Below are 26,396 nucleotides of genomic sequence, written 5' to 3'. Positions count from 1 at the left end.
ACATTTAAAAAAAAAAGTTAACCGAACCTATCGAGTAGGGTATCAAATGAAAGGAAATTAAACGGAGATTATAAAAACATATTTGTATATATATAAAACAGTAAGGTGACTGACTGACTGACTAACTAAATGACTTTTTCATTTTTCAGAAATCAAAGTACAGCCTAAACCAAGGACCTTACAGTTCTGAAATTTTGCACACAGGTTCTCTATATAGCTTGAATAAGTACTAAGAAAGGCCTTTTGGAAATTCTACCCTTAAGAGGGTAAAATAGGGGAAAATAGTTTTTTTGAAATCCTTTAATTTTGAAGCAACTACTATAAAATTTTGTATTTGGCTTTCTGGATAGGAACAAGGACGCACTTATTTATCCCCCTCCGAAAAATCAACCCCGTAGAGGGTAAAATAAGGGTTAAAAATTAATTTGAACAATCGTCAATTTTGAAGCAAACTCTATGAAATTTTGTATCAGGCTTGTTGGATAAAAATAATGAAATGCTACCTCTAACGAGGTAAAATAATGACCGAAACTTTGATTTACTGAAGTTATATATTTTATAGACCGTAAATAGTGATTTTTTTCGCGAAATAGTAACACGTTTTAAAAAAGTTAACCAAACCTATCGAGTAGGGTGTCAAAATAAAGGAAATTAAGAGGAGATTACACATACATTATATAATATATCTTATATATAAAATTCTCGTGTTAGTTACCGTACTCCTCCGAAACGGCTTCACCGATTTTCACCAATTTTTATATACATATTCAGTAGGTCTGAGAATCGGCCACTATTTTTTTTACACCTAAGTGATAAGGGTTGTTCATCCTTAATATTTTTTTATTTATATGGCAACACAACGTTTTCCGGGTCAGCTAGTACATATATACTCGTATATACACATCGAGATGACTGTCTGACTAAATGAGTGAGTTGCTGTGCCAGAGATCAACGCAAAGGGAAACCGCTGAACTTAAGCGTGCTGGAATTTTACACATAGGTTCTTTATTAGCGTAAATGAACACTACGAGGATAAAATAGGATAATATTGTTTGAACATCTTTTGTTTTTGAAGCAGACACCTACTATGAAACTTTGTATTTGGCTTTCTGGATAAAAATAATGAAACGCCTATTTCACTGCTTTTGGAAATTTTACTTCAGCCTTTTTGGTGCAGTCGGGTTTTTGATTTTTTAAATTAATTACTTGTTATTTTTTTGCGTAGATTATAACTGAATAGATTATATTTGTTTTCTCTAGAAAATTTTCTTATACCTCTCAGCTTTTTTATCAACCATACCTATGAAGATTATATTAAGAACTACTATAAAAAGATGACGATAAAGAGACGAATATATTCACAGCAGGTAGTAGTGAATATATGAAAAGTTTAGCATGAATTTACTTTGCGACAGCACGTATGTACCATCCCTAACAATGTGTATTTATACCAAACTCGCACAAAAGAGCGAAACATTGCTGCCAAGAATCACCACAGTAAACATAGGTAATGTACGCAGTTGTTCAGTTCACTACAAAGGCATAGCTGAAAATACGGTACAATTGCCATTAATACCCATGTGGAAAGAAAGCAAAAATAAATGTGACGATGAATCTCGACAAATGATATGTCTAAATAAACTTTAAACGACTTTTGACTTAGAGCATTTCAAGAATACATTGCAACTTGAGTAAAAAATAAAGCAACATTCAAAAGCGAAAACATTGTTGCTGTATGAAAGGTAGACGTAGATGTCGCAGTGCTAGCAGTGGTTCCTGATGTAGAGTGCCGTATCTATGATGTGGTATGGACTTTAAGCCGCTGCATTCCCTCGTATCCCTTATCCTAGTGAGGACAGAAATTTAATCTAGAAAAGGGGCAGAATTTTTACGTGTAAATTGTCTTCTACTGTGATCACTTACATGCACGGTCAAGCACGGCGACTACTACCATTTTTTGTATAAACCTGTGTCCAGCAGTAGCCTTTTACACGTGAATACAGAACTTTGTAGTAACTTGAACCTCTGCACGTATTTGTTATGAAATAATATTCTTTCGTCTCTCATCGCTCACCGCGTTTTAAATTCTGCGCCGGTACGAGGAGGTACATTTTAAATTTAAAATATTTACTGTGGGGGACACATTTTTCGGATATCGTAAATTTCATTTCCATGTTTGACAGGCGTTTATGAGCGTCAACATTTTTGTTCTTTGACGCTTGGGTTATTGGTTTAATGTAGAATGAACGCGTTGTAAAAGTTTACCGATATGTAAACGTAAATGTAGTGCTTTTACTTTAAAATTTCCATTCTCTTTATTTTGGATGGATGAATATGTATATGTAATACGATAAATTTGAATTATAATTACTTTTGACAACCACACAGTAGCAACCTTCTGCTGCTTTAAAAAAAACATTTTTTTAACTTCCACCGAAAAAAGATATTTATCTTATAAAAGCGCTGTAAGAAAGAAGACGGTTTCCATTATTGAAATAATTGAAATTATTACAAAGTACCACATTTAAGTGTTAAATTTATAAATAATTTTAATTAGTTTAGCTTACTTGACAGTTTCATGACAATGAGACAAGTTTAGTGGTACTGTAATTGGATAACATTTTGTGAATGCATAAGGTTGGCGCCCCGGTGTCAGCGACCTGAACACCATCTTAGGTTGAATATTCTTCGGAATATTTAACTTAGTCAACTTAGTTCATAACATTTACTTATATTTAAGTCGAGTAACTCAAAAAAACATAAATGTAACTATAGTCTGATTCATAATTAGGTGTCCAAAATGTAAACAAACAAATGTCACTGTCAAAATTAACAAGTAACAAAAACTTTAACAAACTCAACAAAAAACGAAAACTTTACAATTATTCACAATTTATCGAACGCGCTATGAAAACGATAATACATTTGAGTTCGATTACAATCACGAAAATGAATAACATCAGCTACGAAACTTAAAAATGACGGCACAAGAAATGTCTTGGGTTCCGATTGTGTTACCATTATCACATTTTAATTTTCTACCATAAACCTTGTTTTTATTATTATTACTGTATGGAACGAAATTGAGGTAATATAAATATTAGAAAATTTGAATTGATCTTAATTTATTTAGATGATTATTTTATTATTGTTGTATTAATTTAATATTGTCAAAAATAATAAACTACCATTTGAAACGTATTTTCTTGATAGGACAACACCTTTGTTTACATTTTGGACACCTAATTATGAATCAGACTATAGCAATTATTATAAAAACAACAAGTTGACTCCTTAAATAGCTTATAGTTACTCATATGTTAGAATCCGTCAAGACATTTGGTATCCATGGGTACAAAAGAATGAGACAAACGCTCCTAAAACATTACCCTCCGTGTAAGATGTTGTAATACAAAAAAAGCTGTTGTGGTCTCATTGCTGTTGCTACTTCATTGCCATAAAAATAGTTAAATGGAGTTACAAACTAATTAAATTACCCTCCGTGTAAACATTACCCTCCGTGTAAGATTTTATAATACAAAAAAGCTGTTGTGTTCTCATTACTGTTGCTACTTAATTACCATAAAAATAGTTAAATGGAGTTACAAACTAATTAAATTTTAGTAGGATATTGTTTAAGATCCTATTAGCACAGCCCTCTTAATTTCAGTATGAAAGGCCTTTGTTCCTTTTAATAGGATTGTTCCCTCCTATTGGGAGTCCCAATTATACGAGTATCTCATAGTTTAATATTTTATGCATTCGTTTTAAGTTGTAGGTAATTCTATTCAATAATTAAATTATGTTTTTTTATGTTTTAATTTTATCTCTTGTTATTTTATTTTTTTACGAGCGTGCTATCCTACTGTAGCACTACCATGAGTTGACATAGAAACGCCACTATAGAAATTGTAAATAGAAAACTATTGTCATTTTGCTAGTGAATAACATAACTACTATCGTTACGGTATTTCTTGACAACGTCTGTCAAATTAATGACTCATGGGACCGAATTTGTATGGCAATAGATCATAATGACATTCGCTAGCGATTTATTTCGATAGGTTTTTTACGTTACGAGTGGCTCACACTACGGATTTTAGTTCTACGAGTAACCACCAGAGGCGCTGTACAATTTTTCATACATTTATTTTACGCAGTCGCTAGCGAGTAATACTTTTGTAAACTCATGGTAGTGCTACTGATGTCTAATGGTTACCGTCACTAGATTGAAGACCTGCCTAAAGCATGCCTAGATTACCTCGCGCTATCAATAAATAATTTATTTTTATCCCAATGTTCTGCCTACCAAAGACATTTAACAATTTCTGCCTACCATTAATTATCAATTTTGAAGATTATTAAATTTGGAAATTTTCAAATTTGGAGCTATGGTAGGCAAAACAGTGACATAAGTGCCTTATTGCACTTGGAATCTTAAATCAATGCTTTCTATTGCTGTTATTACACAGAAGTAAATATAGTGATGATCACTATAGTCACACTAAACAGCATTCTATTCTACAATGAAAAACTGTCATACCACAGTCACCCATACGGTAACAACAAACCTTTACCCTTTTCGTAAAGCTCGCATAGCGAGTTGCCACTTCATTTAGCTGAACACAGCATGCGGACAGGATACAGTAGCCGTTAACCTAAACAAGCGATGCAGAAGACGGTCGTGTTTGGCGCGACGCCAGCCGCCCGCCTTGCAGCCGGACTGATCAACTGCTTGTTATTGTTATGATTAGTGACACTAACTAATTATTAATGCATAATTACTTAAGATGTTTCTCGAAGCACGGATACTTAGTCGTGAAGTGGTAGGCTAATAGTTTGAATCGGCGAGTTGTTGCAATCGGTTGCAATCGATGACTGCAACCGTCTAATCTCAGGCATCTCTGCTTTTTCAGCTAAGTGCGTAATAAAAATCATTTATCACTTGTTTTAAGGGTGAAGAAAATATATACGAAATATACGCTTGGGAATTATTTAAAAAAAATATCAAGGTTGTGTAGTACTTTACCATGGTGGACTATGACCTGAATTTCTGTTACTAATCTACCGGGCTGGACACACTAACTACTCACTAACGGAATATAACAGCATTGTTGCTCAAGTCTCTGCCAACCAAAAAAAAAGTCATACAAAAGTCAACCAACCGGTAACAACAACAAACCTACCTTCCTAAAGTGAAGCTCGCATAGCGAGTTGCCACTTCATTTAGCTAAACACAGCATGCGGACAGGATACAGTAGCCGTTAACCTAAACAAGCGATGCAGAAGACGGTCGCGTTTGGCGCGACGCCAGCCGCCCGCCTTGCAGCCGGACTGATCAACTGCTGCTATATTGTTATGATTAGTGCTACTAACTAATTATGCATTGAGACGTCTCTTGAAGCACTGAACTCACTCGTGAAGCAATGGCAACATTTTATTAGTTGTCAAAGGACAAACTTTTAAAAGGTGACAGACGACAGGCAGGGCATAATTTGTATCTATTCTGGTTCTGAGATTGAAGGGGTAAGCGGATAAACATGTGATAAACTAGTCGATTGAAAGTTAACATTGGGGTCTGAGATTCGAATCTCAGACACCTCTGAATTTTCAGATATGTGCGACGTGCCTACTGGAAGTTAATTATCGCTTGCTTTAATGGTAAAGGAGAACATCGCGAGGAAAAAATGTTCTCAATATTGTGTGAAGTCTACCAAACCGCTGTTGGCCATGGTGAATTACGAATTACGGCCATGGTGAATTACGGTGAATTACGAGTGAATCGATTCTTTTTATTTTGAGAGAAGACCCATGCCCAGCAGTGAGATAGCAGTAGATGACGACTGAGGGTTTTATAAGTGGTAAGTGCGCCAGTTTGAGTCGCTGGTACATTTAAATATGTATGCACATATAAAAGGCACTTACATTGTTTTATTGTCTAGCCCATCCACGATTCGTTAGCGAGTGGGGTTTAAAACAAATTTGCTTTTGGGACTCGCAGTCATTAACGCAATTAGCATAATTGCAACACTCCGCGAATTGCTTAAATACTGATTTTATTAGGTCGCCTCCATTTGTTTATCTAGTGAAGAACCACTTTCAGTACGATACTGACTTTTGAGGTAGACATTTTTGGGTATTTTTGTAGCTAATGTATTTGGTTACTTAACTTGCATTTGTAGTAAATAAATAATAATAAAAGTCATCTTATGTGGTGGAGTTATTAATATTGGCTTCCCATGGTCCTATATTGGCTACCAGGTAAGAAATAAAATAATAATGACTTTTTCTTTGGAAGTTTTTGTAAGTGTTCATGGCTTCCATGGCACTTGAGATCCTGGGATGAGGATATTATTGAAAGAGTATGTTACTATATTAAACAATTAGCGAAGGTATTGGTTATATCATAGTATTATAGGTAATATTAAGATTTTTTATATGAAAAATATTTATTTATTTGTGAACAACGGCCGCGATACTTTAGTTAGGATTAGTACGGGAACATACAGATCAATGACAAATTGTCAGACATTTTCAAAACCATAAGACTTCCGAGAACGTTTAGCGACAATCCAATAATAATAGCCAGTGACGTCATCTCAGGAATGTGTCGTCGGTACCACGGTAACAGATATCGGCCATTACTCAACCTCAAAGTGCGACGCAGCAGCCAATAGCGACACTAAATCTCTGTTAACTGTGCCTCCAGATGCTGCTATGGTTGATACTAACGGTTTTTTTTAGAAAATCTATAGTATAGCTAACGACAATAAATACCACTATGTAAAAATCCGTGATTAACGAACATGATTCATGTGTTTATTAATACTTTTACCTATTATAGTACGGTAAAGCCATGTCTTATCGTAAATATAAGTTTACTCTATAATAGTTGAAGGGTGGCAGGACTTGTGGATTCAACCGGGGAGGTCCCACCACCATACTATATTATTAGCGTGAAACAGTTCTGTCGAGTGTGACTATATTTGTGAATACCATCCATGTGAATAAATAAATAAATTAATTATAAAATCTTAGTCCTCAAGAGTGGCAACGCACCAGTGAACGGCAGATAGAATTCCTCTTCAATATGGAGTTAGTTGCAATAATTCGGCAATGACCACTTACGACCCGATTTACTGCGATCGTTTTCTACTTTATTCACAAAAAACATGTCCTGTTGATCTCCATTCCCAAAATATAATAAAGACAACTTAGCAACTTACGGACGTCTGTAATCAACCCCAGATAGGATTAGATATTCCTACCTGAAGTCGGGCACAGACGCGCCGCTACCCCTGAGGTCTAAGTTGGTACGCCTCGGAAAAGTATGTCTCCCTTACCACACCCTTCAAAACGGAACACAGCAGTGCCTACCACTGCTGTTATTAGGCAGAAATAGGTGTGGCGGTGGTGCCGCCGGAGTCGAACCACAAAGGGTTCTACCACCGTCACAATTGTCTACATCACTTCTTTACACTAACTTTATTTGTATTCTATAAATACTTGTACGACTATTCTTACTACAAAGCATTATATATTTCTGTCGCCGTTTTAGCTGATTGAATTTTCGTCGCCTTTTCACCCTTTAGGCAAATACTAAACCTTTCTTAGCAGCGACAAAGGTACCTCGTAGGGACTGTGGGCTTAGGATAAATTCTTACTGAAATTGTATTTTTAGTACGTATAGGGTTATGGAGTAGGTATAGAAAATGAAAATCCTTAGGACATAAAACCTAGAATGTTTGGGATCATTCTTAAGGGCTAACATTACAATGGGGTGAAGTGGGGTATAAAAATAAAATGGTGGTCAAACAGCTGTGTAATGGCTTATGATAAGATCACTCCCTTTTAAAAGGAATACATAAGGGCAGGATAGCATTTAAAAGATGTCACGAAAATGTGACTAAAATATTTAAGGGCACTATCTAGTTGAGATCGATGTAAAAGTTGACTGATGGATGGAAGAACAATCACTTAAGAAAATGAGAAGAGATCAATGCAGTCACCAAAAATGAAAAAAAAAGTTACTTTATATATATTTTTAATAATTGCGTTCAACGTTTATTATATTGAATTTTACGTCCTACTTTTGGTTCTAAAATTTTATAGAGATTAAGTAGTTATCTATTGTGTTATGGAAATCAAATAGAAAGCGTAGAAGAAAAATAAGAAAAATCATTCGAAAAGTGAAAAGTACAATATACAAACAGGAATTACGTCGTAAATATTAAAGTACACGAAACACTAAATATTTAATACTATCTAGTCTTTTAACTAAATAGAGTGAAGTTGTTTACTAGAGATAATGACTAAACTTTAGTAATATCAGTTCAGTGACCCCGATTGAACCCTTATGAATTAGGGCGACGAGAGTATCCCTCGCGCTATAAAATATATTTTTATGAGTACTTCATTTCCTTTTTATTTTGTTACTTGGGTGTAGACTTCAGCACACTTGGGCCCTAACTCTGAGCTAGATTTTACGGGAATAGTTCGAGACTACTTGTCTGGGAATAGCGTTGTAGTAACCGTTTTATAGACTTACTTTAGTAGGTGATAACGTGAAGAAGCGCTGTAGGAAATCTGTTTTTATATTTTAGAAGTGGCAAACGCAGACGCAAATGCAGTTTGATAGTAAGTTGAAACTGTTGCCCATGATCATCTAAACTTCTACAGTCAACGTCTAAATTAGAATCCTACATGAGGTTCTCTACAGATACCTTTGAGGATAAATTTGGAATGCTTGGTATACTCGTCTCTTCCTCACCAGACCTTTCCAACCAGATGATCAATTTTAAGGCTGCTTTAATAAGGTACATACAGGTATGGCAGTGAAGTACTTTCTACCTTAATCTGGTGGCATTGTGGTGGCACCTATTAATTATTTTGCTATTATTTTTATAACCCATATTACAATACGCTTCTTAAATACAGATCAGCGGCGGTGCAGGTTAACGACCAACCCGGCGGATGGCTGCGACCACTTCATATTAGGTACTACATTATCTTTTGTTACTTTTATTGGACAAAAAATATTTTTTGTGTAGGAGTCGCCCATGGTCAGCGATAATTAAATTTTGCAGTTTAATTTCACGTGATACGACTACAAAGTTTAATTAGACTCAATAATCCCCGAGGGATACAAAATTAATAAATTGTTTAAACATATATTTATGATTGTGGCTTAGAAAGCCAACCATTGATCCTAAAGTGGAGGTCGTTAACTTATAAACCAAGGTAACCTTTATCCAGACATTATTAAAGAAGCCATTTTTATTTATTATTTCACAAAAACCGATCTCATGTTATAAACAAATTTGTTTTTGTGTTTAAGAAGCAATATAAAATCACATTAAAAGTTTTTTGCACAAGTAAATAAAATTTGATTGTTGTTACAAGAAAAATATGATTAAATTACAGTTTCAGAGATGGTATCTCATATTATTTGTTGTTTATTCGAAATGTTTGCCTGTCTGGACACAACCAGACCTACAACCAACCATTAAAAATATATTCTGTGGCATATTCCACAGAATATATTTTTAATTAGAAAAATAGCAAACCAGCCTGTAGTTCGCTTTAAGCGGTAACTGCTATCTATGGACAATGTAATCAATTGCAGATAACAAGGGGTCCTACTTTTCTTACAAATCAGATCACATAAGCAATCAACGTTGTGGTATGAATTGTGAGGGTATTATTCTCAAGAAGGTAATGAAAAGAAATTACATAAAAAGTAGCTTCCGTGAGAGGTAAAGATATGCAGAGTTTTGTATATATATGTATTTGTTCGAGAGGGCATACTTATAATTTCTGTTTAGTCAGAGATTACTGACACTGATTTATAAGTCAACAAAAACAAAACAGAGCTCCCGCGACACAAGTCCTACACTACAAAACGTTTGTGTAATACCTAGATCCAGTATTTAGCATTTTAAATCCCAGTCGTGGAACAAACGCGGTTTGTTGTGTACTTGACCTTTTCGTAGCGGCGGTAGTGGAAGAGTCCGCAGTTGACACAAGCGGCTGTTCAAACACGTTCATCTGGATGCGTAATTGTTCTGGAGATGGCAACAAATGTCGGGTTGGCGAGTAGTTGATGACCTAAACTAAGCGAAGTAGGTCATTTTTAATGTTAATTTTATTTTTTAATTATTATTGTTCAATAAGGCGTTTTTTCGAATGAACCGATTTCTGCTAGTCAACATTGATAACTTTCGCCTTAAATCGATATGATTTAAATAAAAAGTCATAGAAAAGCGTAGATAAAAAAGACGAGAAAGTAGATAAAGTGTTCTATTAAACCTCACCCCTATGAATTGCGAGAGGATTATTTTCAAGAAGGAAATGAAACAAAATTATATAAAAAGTAACTTCCATGAGAGGCGAAGATATGCAGAGTTTTGTATAGGTATTTGTTCGAGAGGGCATACGTATAATTTATTTTTAGTCAGAAATGTCTGTGACACTGTTTTTAAGTCAACAAAAACAAAACAAAACTCCCGCAACATAATTCCTACACTACGAAACGTTTATGTAATACCTAGATCCAGTATTTAGCATTTTAAATCCCAGTCGTGGAACAAACGCGGTTTGTTGTGTACTTGACCTTTTCGTAGCGGCGGTAGTGGAAGAGTCCGCAGTTGACACAAGCGGCTGTTCAAACACGTTCATCTGGATGCGTAATTGTTCTGGAGATGGCAACAAATGTCGGGTTGGCGAGTAGTTTATGACCTAAACTAAGCGCGAAATAGGTCGTCTTCAATGTTAGTTGTTTTATTTTGTATTGTTTTGTAATATTTTTTTTGTACAACATAACAAAAACAAACATAAAGAGTACTATTAATGTTCAATAAGATGATTTTATATAAAGAATCGATTTCTTCCGAGGGCGTCAAGGTATAGATTTAAAAAAAAGTAATATAAAGGGTAGGTCAATAGGGTGGAAATTTAACTCGTCGACAAATTACTATCCCATTGGTTGTCATTTGTCTCAGGATGAGCGGGTTTTAAACTAAAGTCCACCGCGCTGTCCAAGTGCGAATTGCTAGACTTTCACACAACCTTCAGAACTTTTATACGACTTCTCAGACGTGCAGGTTTCCTCAAAACGTTCCCTCAACCGTTTACCTATCACCTTGTATTATGAAACGAAATCCTTCCTTCTAATTAAAACTAGCAATTAGGTGCCCGTCTTAGTACAATTGTAAGTGACGCAAGCAGTAGAGGATTTGAAATTTAAATTCCTCCGAGGCTTTGCTCTGTTTCCACTAGGTTGTTGTTTTACTTCGTTCTTTAATTTAACTTTACTTGGAGTATTGTAGTAAACTACTATACAGTACATCAATTAAGCCTCTAGAATTCTAATAATGTGATTGCTTTAGCTATTCTTAATGTTTTTTTTTTTACAATAAGATAGGTTTTTCTAAACAAAACATGAATTTTCTTTTGCCAATTATTAAGTGGTAGGTTATTGAAGTTCAAAAATTAATATAGTTCAAAAAACTAAAAAAACACTCTTTTATAATTGATTCCTAGATTGAAAATTATTTTCTACTTTTTATTTGATTGTATCATATCAAAGATTCCGTTACTCTGTTACGTATATACATACATACATACATACATACAAACATATATACAACCCAAGCTAATAAAAGCGTGTTAATAAATCTGTTCTGAACATATGGTCACTAAAAATATTTCAATTTGATTTTACGTACGGAAGATAATTTAGTCGTATAGACGTTATATAGGCAGACGTAATCAAAAATAATTGATTCGATACTACAATGGACTTTTAAAGATGTTAAAGACACTGAATGAAGACAGACATAGAATAAATCGTAATAAAATTACATAAATACCAATCTACAAAATATACCAATATTAATAATATAGCAATATATTAAGAGAGAGAGACTTTTCGGAGGCGTTCCAGCTTAGTCCTCAGGGGTAGCGGCGCATCTGTGTCCGACCTCAGGTAGGAATATCTAATCCTATCTGGGGTTGATTACAGATGTCCATGGGCGGCAGTAGCCACTTACCATCAGGTGAACTGTATGCTCGTCTGCTACTCCTATATTATAAAAAAAAAATGATAAATTAATATTAATAATATTTTTAAAAGTACTAGAACGAATTCGTTGCCATAAAGCTATTTCGCAACCAATCTTAATTATGCATACCAAATTTAATTATGCATATGCAGTGTCATAATTACATTGCACTCGGTATCAGTTTCACCAAACGTTGGGAGCATAAATTGTATTTAATACTATCAATCTGTCATCATACAGTTGTAATCAAGCCGTTACTATCCCACCGATGGGCATAGGTTTCCTTTCGTAATGAGAAAGGCTACAGATCACGTAAGCCAAGCGCAGTTGCTAAACCTCAACTCATTATTGTCCCACAGCTGGGCACGGGTCTCCTCAGAGTGAGATGGCTTCGGCCTTAGTCCACCGCGCTGGACAAGTTCGGTTGGTGGACTTGACATTGTGAGGACTTTAAAAAAAATCTCTCAAGCATATATTTTTCAGCAAATGTTTCCGACACGTACGGCACGAAGTTCGTAGCTTAAAAACATGTACCAACCCCCAAATTGTAGGGTCACGATTTTAAAGTGGAATTAGAAAATTCACATTTAAAAGAGCAGGAAAAGTGTTTATTTATCCTGATTCTTCAGTAGAAGGTTGTTTAGAACCAGACAGGAAAAAAGTCGAAAAGTAGGAAGAACAGTACAAATGTAATTACTTCTAAGTACGGAGAACTGTTTGAAAGTGCTTCTTGCTACTGCTAATACCCTAAATGATCAATCTGCTAATACCCTAAATGATATACATATGTATACAAACATGTTAATGGTATTTTCATTATTAAAAATTGTTAATCGGTTCATTAAAAGGATCTCTGATAGAAAAAACGTCTTATCATTTACTTAATATCAATAAATGATTTTTTATTGTTGTGTTTATCTTTTATCTAATTTTGGAATTCTGTTTCATAAACCACCACACAAATTCCTAGCGTGAAGTAGTTCTGCGTTTCTTTGAAAGGATGTGAGTTTTTGTTTACGAGGGGGAAATCTTCAAAAGGTACCCGGTGTCGTGGGAGCGACGTAGGGTTATGTGGGATTCTTATCGCACTAAAACTCCCCCGGTGGCCGTCCTTGGCGCTGCGTAGAGGGCTCCGGGATCTCGAAAGGAACGCAACCGGAGTCCTCTTAGCGCGTTGCCCATTCGGGCTCCGCCCAGGTGAGCTTGACGCTCGCCACACCGTCTGGTGCGTACAACGGTATGCGACCACACATACCGCCGTCCTTCCTGGGAGGGTCTAACCTAACCTAACCTACATATAAGGTGACAATCTTAGTCCACAAAAGTGGCAACGCACATTATGTAGGCTTCAAGTAGAACCTCTATTTTATATAGAGTTGACTCTGATATTAATGGCTGGAAACGGCCTCTTACCATCAGGTGGACTAAATTTCGATCTTGTAAAAACCAATGAAACATTTAACGCTGATGATGAAGAAACTGGCCCACCTTCAAACGTTTTACCTATTCGCAAACGTGGTCTGAAACAAATACCCTTTATTCCTCAATCGCTGACTATGCGGGTTCTCTCACTCACATTATTCTTTTTAATCTCCGCGAAAAGAGTTCCATTGGCAGGAAATGTTCCATGTGGAAAAGATTACGCTTGTTACCTACAAATACGTGTTTTTTATTTCGTGTTTCTGCGAATTTGTAATTCGTTTTATGTTAGTTTCCTGCTCATTTGCAGTTTTACCGTTGTTTCTTGTTTGAACGTTTGTATTTCGACCGCAAATCTTTTGAGAAAAACACTTTATGCTTTAATATGCTATTTTACCTATCAAGTAGTATTACCTTCTAACCAGATACCGGTAGAAATTTTATTCATTACGAGCTATAGGCTCTTTTTTTGGTCTTCATTGTTCATTTACGTCACATAAGGTATTCCTATAAGAATTTTGATGTTTTTGTCATCAATAGAATGAGGTAAAAAAAAAGGTTTAATCTACCTATGCCTAAACACCAGTTCCTAAGGGAAGATTAATTCAAAATTACGTGATTTTGTGCAATCTGAACGTCCGAGTACTTGATTATTTTCCGACAAAGTATCAATCTCGTTCGTCAATCTATTTGGGTACTTCGAGCATGGTTAGTTATTTCAGTTCATGATGAATACTCCCCGTACATTTACGTTCCTCTGCAGTTATCAAACAAATTGCACTTTGCGTTTCAGCGAAAAAGAATAAATCTCGATAATATCAAAATTCACTCACGAATTTCAGCGTAAAATGTAAAGCAGGATTTTACTTATGATATGCAGTTTTAATCCATTTTGGAATGGACATAAAACGAGCGAAACCAACGCTGCACGAATTACTAAAATTTGAAATTATTCAGACGAGTACAAACATGTCTTTATTCTGAATTTTGTGTGCAAAAGTAATCTCATCTCGGAGATTTAATCATTTTTCTGACTAAGATAACTCGTGCATGTGAATAGAAACATGTACATCGTGTTAAGTATATTAGTGTATGTGTTAGAGGGTTGCTCCACTGTAGACGAAAAAAGTGTTTTATTTCTTATAATACTGAAGAAGCTAACGAGTATGCAGTCCAGCTGATTCTGAGTTGCTACTGCTTTGCGTGGATATATTTAATTAACACCAGTTGGGCATAAATGCGTTGCTAGCTCTGAGGGCTAAGTTTGAACGCCGAAAAGTAGTTATATCTCCCTTACCACACCCTTTACATCAGAATATAGCAATTGAGCACTGCTGTTATAAAGTTATTGTTATTAAGCACAAATAGGTATGGCGGTGATGATGTCGGAGCTTAACTTCAAAGGACTCTAGGCGACTTCGAGGCGAGCGATCGAGAGCGACACTGGACCGAAAAATATATTCGTATTGTAGGTAAACGGGCGACTGTGACTGTCGCAAGCGACTGCTCGTACTAGCGGTGTTGCGAATCGCGCGTAAGGTTTTAGTTATAAAATTGCGGATTTATATATCTGTAATAGGACAACAGCACAAAGTCACAACGCAGCTATTTATGAAAATAATATAAATATTGAATAAAGTTTCAATGCATGTCAACGAAGATAAATAAAGAGCACAGTATCATTGTAATTTAAATGTTGTTTTAAAAGTATATGAAAGCAGTTATGTTCTCGTTCCAGTAACAGTTGAATATTTTATTTCTATTTATACTTAAAATAGGACCGAAATGGTTGGAGCACTACTATCTATCAAAACCAACTGTAACAACAGTGAACTTAGTAACAGTTGCTTCCAATATGCGACTATCCTTTAGTCGCGAATTCGCGCGTCGCAATCATAAAGTCGAATCATACCTTTACTGCTGCTCTTTTATGTTTAAGTGCGATAAAACACGGTCACTCGTCTATTTGGGGATTTAGTTCTGTTTAACTTTTAGTGGACGAATAAAATCCGCCATTTCATGAATGTTTACTATCGACTCTACTGGCGCATTCCCTTTGTGCCCGTATTCGATGGCTCACATGTCACATGTTGGACATGTCATGGACATGTGATTTGTTCGATGAAAGTGGACTTCATCCACATTATTGTCGTTCCATTCATAATATTCATTTGATTTGAGTGCTCGCGTCAAATCAAAGCATGTATGCTAAAATGTCACGATTCAGGATTTCGGTAACGCAGAATTGAATTGTATTTGCATATTCACGGCTCAAATTGCAAGCGACAAACGCTTTGTACTCGTATCAAATTTTATGAACTGTGTCCCAGTTTTGGTTACACTTTTAATTTGGGCTGAATTAGAGTGCAGTGACCAGTGACATCATTACCGCACTAATTTGTGAATTTTAAAATTCTTGGCCTATCTAAATAGTGACATGATGTGTTCTAATTTAGATAATTTTAATTAATGTGGACTGGTGAATATAAAAAATGATAACATAAAAATTGTTGAAATTGTTGTATATCTTTTGTGCGAATTTATTAAAATTTGAAAACAAAGTGTAGAGACCACTAAATTAATACTAAATTCTAAATTTTATTATCAAATATAATAGAATTAAAATAAATTTGTTAAATGTTCATACCTACTTCAAATAAAGTTAAAACATTTAGATCTTTGTAATATATTTCAATTAGTGATTCGCGTACACGTTCATAATGCAATTAACAAAATAACTGTACTGAGAAAACATGTAATATTATTACTTAGTTATATTTGAAACCTTTCATAAAGTACTTTATAATTTAAATATTTCAACAGCGTTCTAATGGTATGATAAAATACGTGAAACGTTGAAGTTTTAGTAATTATTGTTTACAGCAGAATACTGAGGATTTGGTACTCAGAAGAATCTAATCTAATCCATGTTTATCATCATTCTTAGTTAGGGTTCTCTGAAAATATACTCATATTGTAAGAATAATACTATCATAAGTAATTTAAAACCTGTTTTATATATTATTTTTGAACTTTTTTTATTAGGTTAATACTGTAAATCTTATATATAAAAATCTCGTGTCACAATGTTAGTTACCGTACTCCTCCGAAACGGCTTTAACGAATTTCACCAAATTTTATATGCATATTCAGTAGGTCTGAGAATCGGCTACTATCTATTTTTCATACCCTTAAGTGATAAGGGTTGTTCACCGTTAACATTCTTTTATTTATATGGCAACACAACGTATGCCGGGTCAGCTAGTAATTAAATATAAATTATACATTTCCTACAATAAATATAAGTATTACCTAGTCAAGAAAATTTAAGATAACTATTGTTCTATAAGACAAAGCAAAAAAAAAAAAAACACAAACGCAAAATGAAAGCTCGAACAAGTGTCTTTATTCTGAAATTCACTCTCCTTTGTACCGGCCCGTATAGCCTTTGAAATAACTATTGGAAATTGGCTCCCGTCCTGGGGGCATTGACGAAAATTTCTCCTGCTAATTTCGTGAGTCAACAACAAAGGGTGCAAGAGGAACAAACCTATCTATTGGTTACTCGTTCCAGATTCGGTCATCGAATCAAAAAGAGTTTTATATGAATCAATTTTGATTGTGATATTTTTGCATTTTTTCTTATGCACGATTTTTTTTTTAGAGTATGTTCTTATCTATTATAATTACGTCTAGTTTACGAGAGATAATATTTTTTTTAATTGTAATACCTAGGTAAATATATTTATGATCGATATCCCCCACATTCTCATCCCTATTTAGTATTTACTCCATAAATTAATTATTTTGGACATTTAGTAATCTAAACGAATCTAAATTTATAATTAGACTTGTGTAATGTTCACCTAAAGCTATTTGCTTAACTGATATTAAATTCCATTTACCAACCTAAATATAGGCCACCCTAAAAATCTTTAGTTATACAGTTATATTCATACTAATATTTTATAAAAATATCTGTTTGTTTGTTGTTATTAACCCATATAAATAAGCTCCGGTACACATATTTATCGTTCTGCTAAGAAAAAAGCCACATAAACAGCGTTTGAATATCCAGTCGCTTTGCTTCAAAACTGTGCTATTTTTTAACAGTTCGCACTCCACAATCGAGAGCGGAGTGCAATGGGATCGCTTGACTCCGATTCCCTTCCGATGGCGCCCCGGGACTCGTTCCGTCTGTGGTTGGTACTACATTAACGATTTGTATCGTTAAACGTTACAATGCTCATAAAATATGAATTAAAGATAAGCTGTTTTGCACACTAAAAGGAGTGGAATGCGAACATTCGTTCACCGCTTCGTTCGCGCGTAAATGACCGGTTTAATGACATTTGAAAGAGGTTACAATTTAAAAATCGCGTAAAAAATGGTAAATTCTTAAATTTTTCGGAGTGAGGATTATAATAGAAGATTTGCAACATTTATATTGTTCGTGCTACGTCCGTGCATTTGCCAAAACGACACAAGTGAAAACGTGTGGATAGAGAGTTTGACTTGGTTCGTGTCGATCCAGCCAAATATTTGTAGAGATTTAGAGGGTGGTTTTTTTATAGTATAGGTGTAGCAGACGAGCATGCAGTGCACCTGATGATGGTAAGTGGCTACTGCCGCCCATGGACATCTGTAATCTAATAAAACACATCTAGAATTTTCCACAGACTGACATTTTTATTCTTTGACTTTGACAACAATATGAACCCACACGAGTGGCCAGTTACAAAAACAACATGGAGTTAGTAGATATTTTGTTACATGTATATTAATTTTAACACCCTCTCTTAACAAAATATCCCATCAATTACAAAGTCATACTAAAATTGTTTACAAAATAGCAATCTCTAAGCAAGAATATATAACTTCTATTTTACATTTAAATTTTTTTTATTTATTATTATTATTAATTTTTAATTTACTTCCCCTATCCCCAGCAGGTTCATAAATTTATAATGCTTGTTAGCACACAGTGCTTTAGTAAATATATCTGCGGGCATTGAAGAAGTTTGCAAGTAATTAAGTTTAATCTGCCCATTCGCAACACACTCTCTGCTGAAATGATGTCGAACATCAATATGTTTTGTTCTTTTGTGAAATAATGGATTGGAAGCTAATTTTAATGAACTTTGACTATCACTATACAAGCTCAATGGTTTATTTTTATGAAACATACCAAGTTCTGACATTACATTTTTTAGATATATTGCCTCTTTACAAGCTTCTGAGAGGGCCATGTACTCGGCCTCTGTGCTAGACAATGCAACTGTTCTTTGCTTTCTAGATTCGTAACTTATTATACAGCCTGACAGCACAAAACAATATCCTGTATAGGATCTACGGTCAATATTGCAAGATGCCCAATCTGCATCAACAAAACCATGTAATTCAGTACAGTTTTTCTTAAAAATTAAGCCTAAATGTTTAGTTTTTAGCAAGTATCTTAACAATCTCTTAAGATGCTTCCAATGTATTTCATTATAACATGTATTATATTGGCTTAAAAAACTAACACTATACGATATATCTGGTCTAGTAAGTACTGATAGATACATCAGGGATCCAACCAATTGCTGGTAAGGATAAGTTTCAGTACAATTATTATTAATAGCTTTTTCTAATTTTAAATTTACTTCCATTGGAGTATCAGATGGTTTACAATTTGTCATATAAAATTTTTTCACAATCCTATCTATAAACTGTTTCTGATCTAAAGTGACACAATCCTTTTTAACATTGACATTCATACCAAGACAATTTTTTATCTCTCCTAGGTCTTTAATTTTGAAATCTGATTCTAAAACACTTCTCATGTTATTGTAAATACTTTCACAATTATAGAACACAAAAAAATCATCCACAAATAATGCTACATACACTTTGACATTATCATGACATTTCATAAAAAGACAAGGTTCATACTTAGATTTAGAGAAACCTAAATTTAGCAAACTGGATTCTACTTTAGTGTACCAGGCCCTGGCTGACTGTTTTAACCCATAAATAGCTTTTTTTAATTTCATAACTTTATTATTACAATTCTCAAAATTTGAATTTTCTGGTATTTCCATATACACACATTCATCAATGTCACCATTAAGAAATGCCGTTGGTACATCTAAATGATTCATTTTTAAATTAAGTTGAACACTCAACCCAAACAATAACCTCAAAGTTGAATAACGCAAGACAGGTGAAAAAGTTTCATTATAGTCCATACCTTTGATTTGAGTGAAGCCCTTGGCGACAAGGCGGGCTCTGTAGCGTACATTACCATCACTATCACATTTTTTCTTAAACACCCACTTGTTTTTCACCACTGTCCCTTCACTAGGTCTGTCCACTACCTCCCAAGTATCATTGTCACTAAAGGATTTGAGCTCCTGTTGCATAGCATTACACCACTGCTCTCTATCCGGTCCTTTGAGAGCTTCCTCTAGGGATATTTGATCACTAGTAAAGTCCTCAACACACATATTCAAGAAACCGAATCTATCTGGTGCCCGTCGAACACGTTTTTCTTTTTGAGTACCAGCACCACTCTGAGAAGCAACCACCATATCTTCTGTTGTCATATAATCTATAGCCTTTTGTGTTTTCTGAATACCCAACATGTCTCAGCATTTCTGATTTCTTGTCCAACTTGTTTCGCTTTGCTTTGGGAATATGCACCATCACTGGGCTTCCGAATACTCTGATGTGGCTAAGATCAGGTTTTCTCCCCGTCCACTTTTCATATGGAGTAGTATTGTTGTCCAAAGCTACAGTTGGAGATCTGTTTTTCAGATATACTGCTGTATTCACAGCTTCTGCCCATAGGCTTTTCTCAAATGATGCTTCATACAGAAGACAGCGGGCTTTTTCAATAATTGCTCTATTGTACCTCTCACTCACACCATTTTGTTCTGGTGTGTAAGCAACTGTCTTTTGATGAATTATACCGTGTTTCTTCAAATAATTTTCCATTTCCGCAGAGCAGAATTCTCCACCATTATCAGACCGTAGGATCCTTATTTTCTGAGACTGTTGATTCTCAACCTGCTCTTTGAACTCTCTGAAATATTTAAAAACTTCATTCTTTTCTTTCAGGAAATTGACAAAACACATCCGGGTATAGTCATCAACAAACAATAGGTAGTATCTAGCTAATCCAAGTGATCTCTTCTCCATAGGGCCACATAGATCTGTGTGAATGACTTCAAGGACTCTGCTGCTTATGTTTGTACTGGGAGAGAAAGGCAACCTAGTTTGTTTGCCTTCACAGCAAACCACACAATTTGATTTGCTGATATCACATTTCTCAAGATAAGATACTCCTTCAACTGCCCCCTTCTTCATTTTTTCAAGGTCGTTCATATTAATATGACCTAAACGTCTGTGCCAAGTTTCGCATGATGTCTGTACTGCTGCTGCCAATAACTGCTTTGACTTTTCTATGTTTAATCTGTACACATCATTTTCCAGGCTTGCAATACCAATACATATATTCTGAGCATTGTAAATGTAACATCCATTCTCATTGAAGGATACTCTGTTACCATTTGCAATCATTCTGCTCACTGACAGCAAGTTTGTTGTAAGTGTTGGTATGCACAAAACATTATTTATTTCTATTTCGTGTGTGTTTGTATTTACCCGTGTCGTCAATCGAAGATTTCCACAACACATCACTGGCACTTTTGTTTGATTTGCAACCATAATATTTTCAACCTTCGGTTCGTAAGATATGTTCGTCAACAAGTCTTTGTTTGACACCATGTGAGCGCTAGCACCAGAGTCGATGTACCAGTCATTCTGATCGAACTCTCGCGTAAGAAATACGGCACTGAACACATTTGGAGTAGATTTTTGTTTTTCTTTATTCAATAGGCGGCACTGGCTTTTATAATGGCCAATCTTTTTGCAATGGTAGCAGCGGATTTGCTTTTTGGTTACGTTTACATTCCCTTCGTTGACAGATGACGGGTGCGTTCCGTTACTTCTATTTCCGCCACTAGTTTGCACTCGCGCCGGTAAGGTGCGTTTCTGTGCATGCGCAATAAGCGCGCCCTCTGACTTAACCTCAAAATCTGAACTCATATCTAATAACTTTGTCTTTATAGCATCAGCACTGATCTGCAGCCCTGAATGTTCTATAGCCATAATCATGGGACTAAATCTTTCAGGAAGTCCTGCTAGTAGGAGCGAACCGATCCATTCTTCATTAATTTCGAAGCCGGTTCCCTTCAACTTTTGAGCCGTTTCCACAAGCTGATTAACGTAACTAGTCATACTATCACAACTCTCCAAACGTATTGAAATCAAGTTTCTCAGAAGAGTAATCTTGCGTGTATAACCGTTGTCGTCGAACAAAGATTTGAGTTTGTTCCACAAAGCTTTTACTGTGGTTTCGGTTTTGATGTGAACAAATAGCGATGGATCTATAGTCATGATCATTTTTGCCTTCGCCTTCTTATTTTCAGAATCCGATAGCTCCGTCGCGCTGGTCACGTCCACACCTTCGAGGATCATGAAGTTCTCGACAGCAAATGCCCAATCATCGTAGTTTTCCCTGCCTTTTAATTTTGGGACGTTTACTACGTAATTTCCCGACATTTTAGCACTGATAGTCTATAAAAACACACCGAAAAGTTTATATTTATGGGTCTGGGCCCATAACCTAATAAAACACATCTAGAATTTTCCACAGACTGACATTTTTATTCTTTGACTTTGACAACAATATGAACCCACACGAGTGGCCAGTTACAAAAACAACATGGAGTTAGTAGATATTTTGTTACATGTATATTAATTTTAACATAATCAACCCCAGTTATACAGATATTCCTACCTGAGGTCGGCCACAGATGCGTCGCTACCCCTGAGGACTAAGCTGGATCGCCTCGGAAAAGTATGTCTCCTTACCACACCCTTCAAAACGAAACACAGCAGCGCCTAACACTGCTGTTATTAGGCAGAAATATGTGTGGCGGTGGTGCCGCCGGAGTCGAACCACAAAGGGTTCTACCACCCTTAAGAATTCTAATAAACTTAATATATTTCAATTATACAGTTAAAATGTGTACAGTTCTAGTACAGTTTTACGAGCTGAGTTTAAAGCGTGCCTGAACTGTGCTATTTATTCAAGCTGTTTCTCATTCCGTTGCGAAGAACAATGATGCAATGCGATCACTTGACTCCGTTCTTTTTTAGGACTTCGGGACTGGTTCCGATCGTTCACTTGTACGTGACTGGGTATATAAAACCTAGCAAAATGAATATTGTTCTAAGATATAGGTTTTATTTACATTGGGTTATTTATAAATACTGGTTGATTTACATGTGACGACCATTTTAGTTAAAGACAAATTTAAAATTCAGATCCTCGAGAATGTCAACGCGATGGTGATCTGCGTGACAAAGTGGTAATGTTATTCTTTTGATACGCAAGGGGTTTTTGGATTCGGTGCCAGGCTAGGAAACATCGAATGATAAATTTGCATTTCTGTTCAGAGTGCGTGCGGGCGTGTCACTGCGTGCGGACTCATATTAATGTACGTACACAGAAATCGTAATCATTATAGGGAATCCTTGTGCCTAGTTTCGCTTAATTTTTATTTTCATTTTTTTTATAAGAAATTATTTTGGATGTAGTTTTATTAAGCTTCTCACATGACCATCTTGCTAAAAGTTAACATACGTTTAACATTTAAATTTTGCTTTGGTGTCCCTTATACTTCGCATGCTGACTTCATCTACTGATGAGCAGTAGGAAAAAACTATTTAAAACTAAAACACTTAAATAGGGCACGAGCTCGGGAGGCTATAAAAATAGATAGCTTACGAATAAACGAAAAGTCACATTTCTTCCATTGGCGATTTTTCCTCCAATATATTTTACGTGAAACATGTAACTTCGCCGCCACGCCCTTTCACTGTTATCCTTCAGCCAATTTTCAGGCCGATTTCATATAATCGTGAAACATGGGCTCAGTCAATGCGTATTCAATCAAGCCATCCGTTCAAAGGTCTATATTACGTAGTCTTCCATTACCAGATAATTCCCAAAAATGTGAGAACAGAACGCCTCATAAAACGGTTCACGTTTCGACAATTTGCAAATGGCGGCCGGCGGCTAAAGCTCTGTCAAATGAGAGGCGAGTGTGACGTCTTTAAGAAACTGTGATTTTAGCTAACAGGCGTTTGTACTACTTAGTTGCTAGTTTTCTTAAAACTTGGCTTATGGATACTTGATCATTGATAATTTGTAAATTAAAGTTATCGGGATAAAACATCGGTACGGGAAGCGTGAGTGAAGCATAAATTGCGTTTAGTGAAAAAATGTCTATGTTACATTATAAAGTTTAATTTTTAGACTAATGTCATACAGTACAATACAATACAATATACACACAATTTTCGCCTAAAATACAATAAAAACTCACAGATAATTTGGTAATAATTTTATTCAATTATAATTTCTATTAAGAGTGTGTTAGTTTTACGTCAGTAACATAGTCACATTATTATTGTTAACCTTTGGCTATCCATTGACAAATTTAATTTGTAGGTATCCTTTGATTTACTTTGACAACAGGTTCCTTTCTTTTCTGTTAAGAATATTGATTGATATCGCGTTAATATAACAGATGTAGTGGACGTCCTAAAATGGATATTTTAATTTGTAAATCGCTAATTGTGCGACAAGACTTTACCAATTTATTACTCTGGCGTTGGTGAAACGGATATTTGCAGATAATTTGCGCTTCGTTCAATCATGCACATTTTAGGGCGTATAACATTTTTCATCGGGCTAATGAAATCGACACTGAATTCTATTTCCATTTTATTGCTCAACAAAACTTGAATTTAGAATTGTCAGTAATTGGAAAATTACAGGCGTTGGCGTAGTTTTCGCTCCCCTGTGATTTGAGTGCAAAATTTGTTCGAATTTTAAACGTTTAAATAAATATTCTCTAGTCTTTAGGGTAAAGCGGTGACAGTTACGTATCTAAAATACCGTTTTATAAATAAGCGCTGTGAATTTAAAAGGCTAGCGTTAAAATTTATTCGTAAGTTTTAATAAATTCGCAAACGGAGTGCGAAATATTACATCGCACGAAATCTGAAATGGTAAACTGTCCAATAGGATAGTTTACCATTTTCATTTAATATGCAACGAAGATCGTAAACATATAACAAAGATTATGAGATGAGAACAAAGAAATTAGTCTTTCATAAATATAGGTATCGTATATAGGTCGGTCGTCTAAGAGAAGGTACTAATATTCATAACTGTGAAAACATCAGTCGAAAAATCATTTATTTGTTGCTTCTTTACGAGAAGCAGTGAGGGTTGAAACCCATTTATTTTACTTACGTTTAAACTCATCTGCGATATTCCAGTACCGTCTGCAAACGAACGGTAGTTTTTCACGATAGCCTTCATAATAACGGAGTATTTGTTTTCAATCCTGTTGTAATAAAAATAAGTTTAGGATAATTACATTTTAGTTTTAATAAATTTAGATTTTATTACAGGAATTGTATGTAATTGTATGTGTTACATTTTTGTAACACAAAATACAACCGATTTCTACATGAATACAAAGTCAGTGTAGCAGTCAATAACGACACAATACGACACGACACAGCCAAGTTTTTATTCTTAATTATTTATTAAGTGAAGCTTGTTAATAAATATCATCACACTTTGAAGTTTATATGTGTACACAACACAGATGACAAAGATGCCAACACGACAATATGCCGTTTTGACGTCAACGACAGTTGGCGAAAGCAACGGCATACCCACAGACCTATATCTAAATACACGTGGGCATACCATTGTCGTGTCGGCCCAGTGTATTACACTGCATATTAAAAGCTGGAAACTATTGCGTACAAATTCTATTACCTGTAATTTAGAAGCGCTAGCTTTGAAATATAGCGAGATATTATTGTTAATTATCATTGTATACCGGATCGCGGTTCAACTAATTATTACGTTAGATAATGTCAGCCACTACCAGTGATGCATATGTTCACAAATTCACGATTATCCGCCACCGATACAATTAGTGAGGTCATTAATTTAGTTTAGCGAATATGCTGAAATGACTAATAACCGATAATTTGTACCTAACTCATAGTAATCCATTCGCATATGATAGTGTTAAATTGTTTGACGTGAAAGATCATGCTGTAATTAATATTAATGTTTGCTCACGAAATGTTATGTGTGTGTCATCCTCAAAAATCCTTTTTTATGGATTTGAAGTAGGAAAGGAGCATGATATCTTTGTTTTTTCGTCGTTAACCCTTTTCTGTCCCACTGCTGGACATAACTGTCCGTTGAGCGTAAGGATGGCTTAGGCCATAGTACATCGCGCTGATAAGTCCGAATTGGTAGGCTTCCACACACCTTTGAGAACTTTGTTTAAGAAACTCTCAAGTGTGTTTAGACTCCACACACCTTTAAGAACTTTTTTAAAGAATTCTCAGCAAGCTATAGCAAGTGATGGATAATTTCTAATACGCATATAACTTTGATAAATCAGAGGTGCTTGTCTGGATTCGAACCTGGGCCGCCCGAATGAGAGGCTGAAACAAGCTGTTACCATCCAAATGTATCATTTGGATGGTAACTCAATGTAGCTCATGAAAAATTTAAGACCTAGATAGAATTTGTGCCAATACCAGTGTAAAAGTTCTGGGTTCGACTTCGGGGGGATTTTTTTCACGCTTTTGAATCCAACGCATATGTATCTAAAACTGGGGTTGTAAGGATAATAAAAGGTACACAGTACTTACCAAAGTTATAGAAATCCGATCACAAACTCGTACTCTTTGCTTCTCAACATTCAAGTTTTATTATCGGCATATTAAAATGCGAGGCGACAATTTTGTTCGCACGATCGC

The sequence above is a fragment of the Epargyreus clarus genome, unplaced genomic scaffold (assembly GCF_041222505.1).
Source record: "Epargyreus clarus isolate Ecla_fem2 unplaced genomic scaffold, WU_Ecla_fem_2.2 ptg000018l, whole genome shotgun sequence".
Taxonomy (NCBI): Eukaryota; Metazoa; Arthropoda; class Insecta; order Lepidoptera; family Hesperiidae; genus Epargyreus; species Epargyreus clarus.
This window is presented reverse-complemented; position numbering follows the sequence as displayed.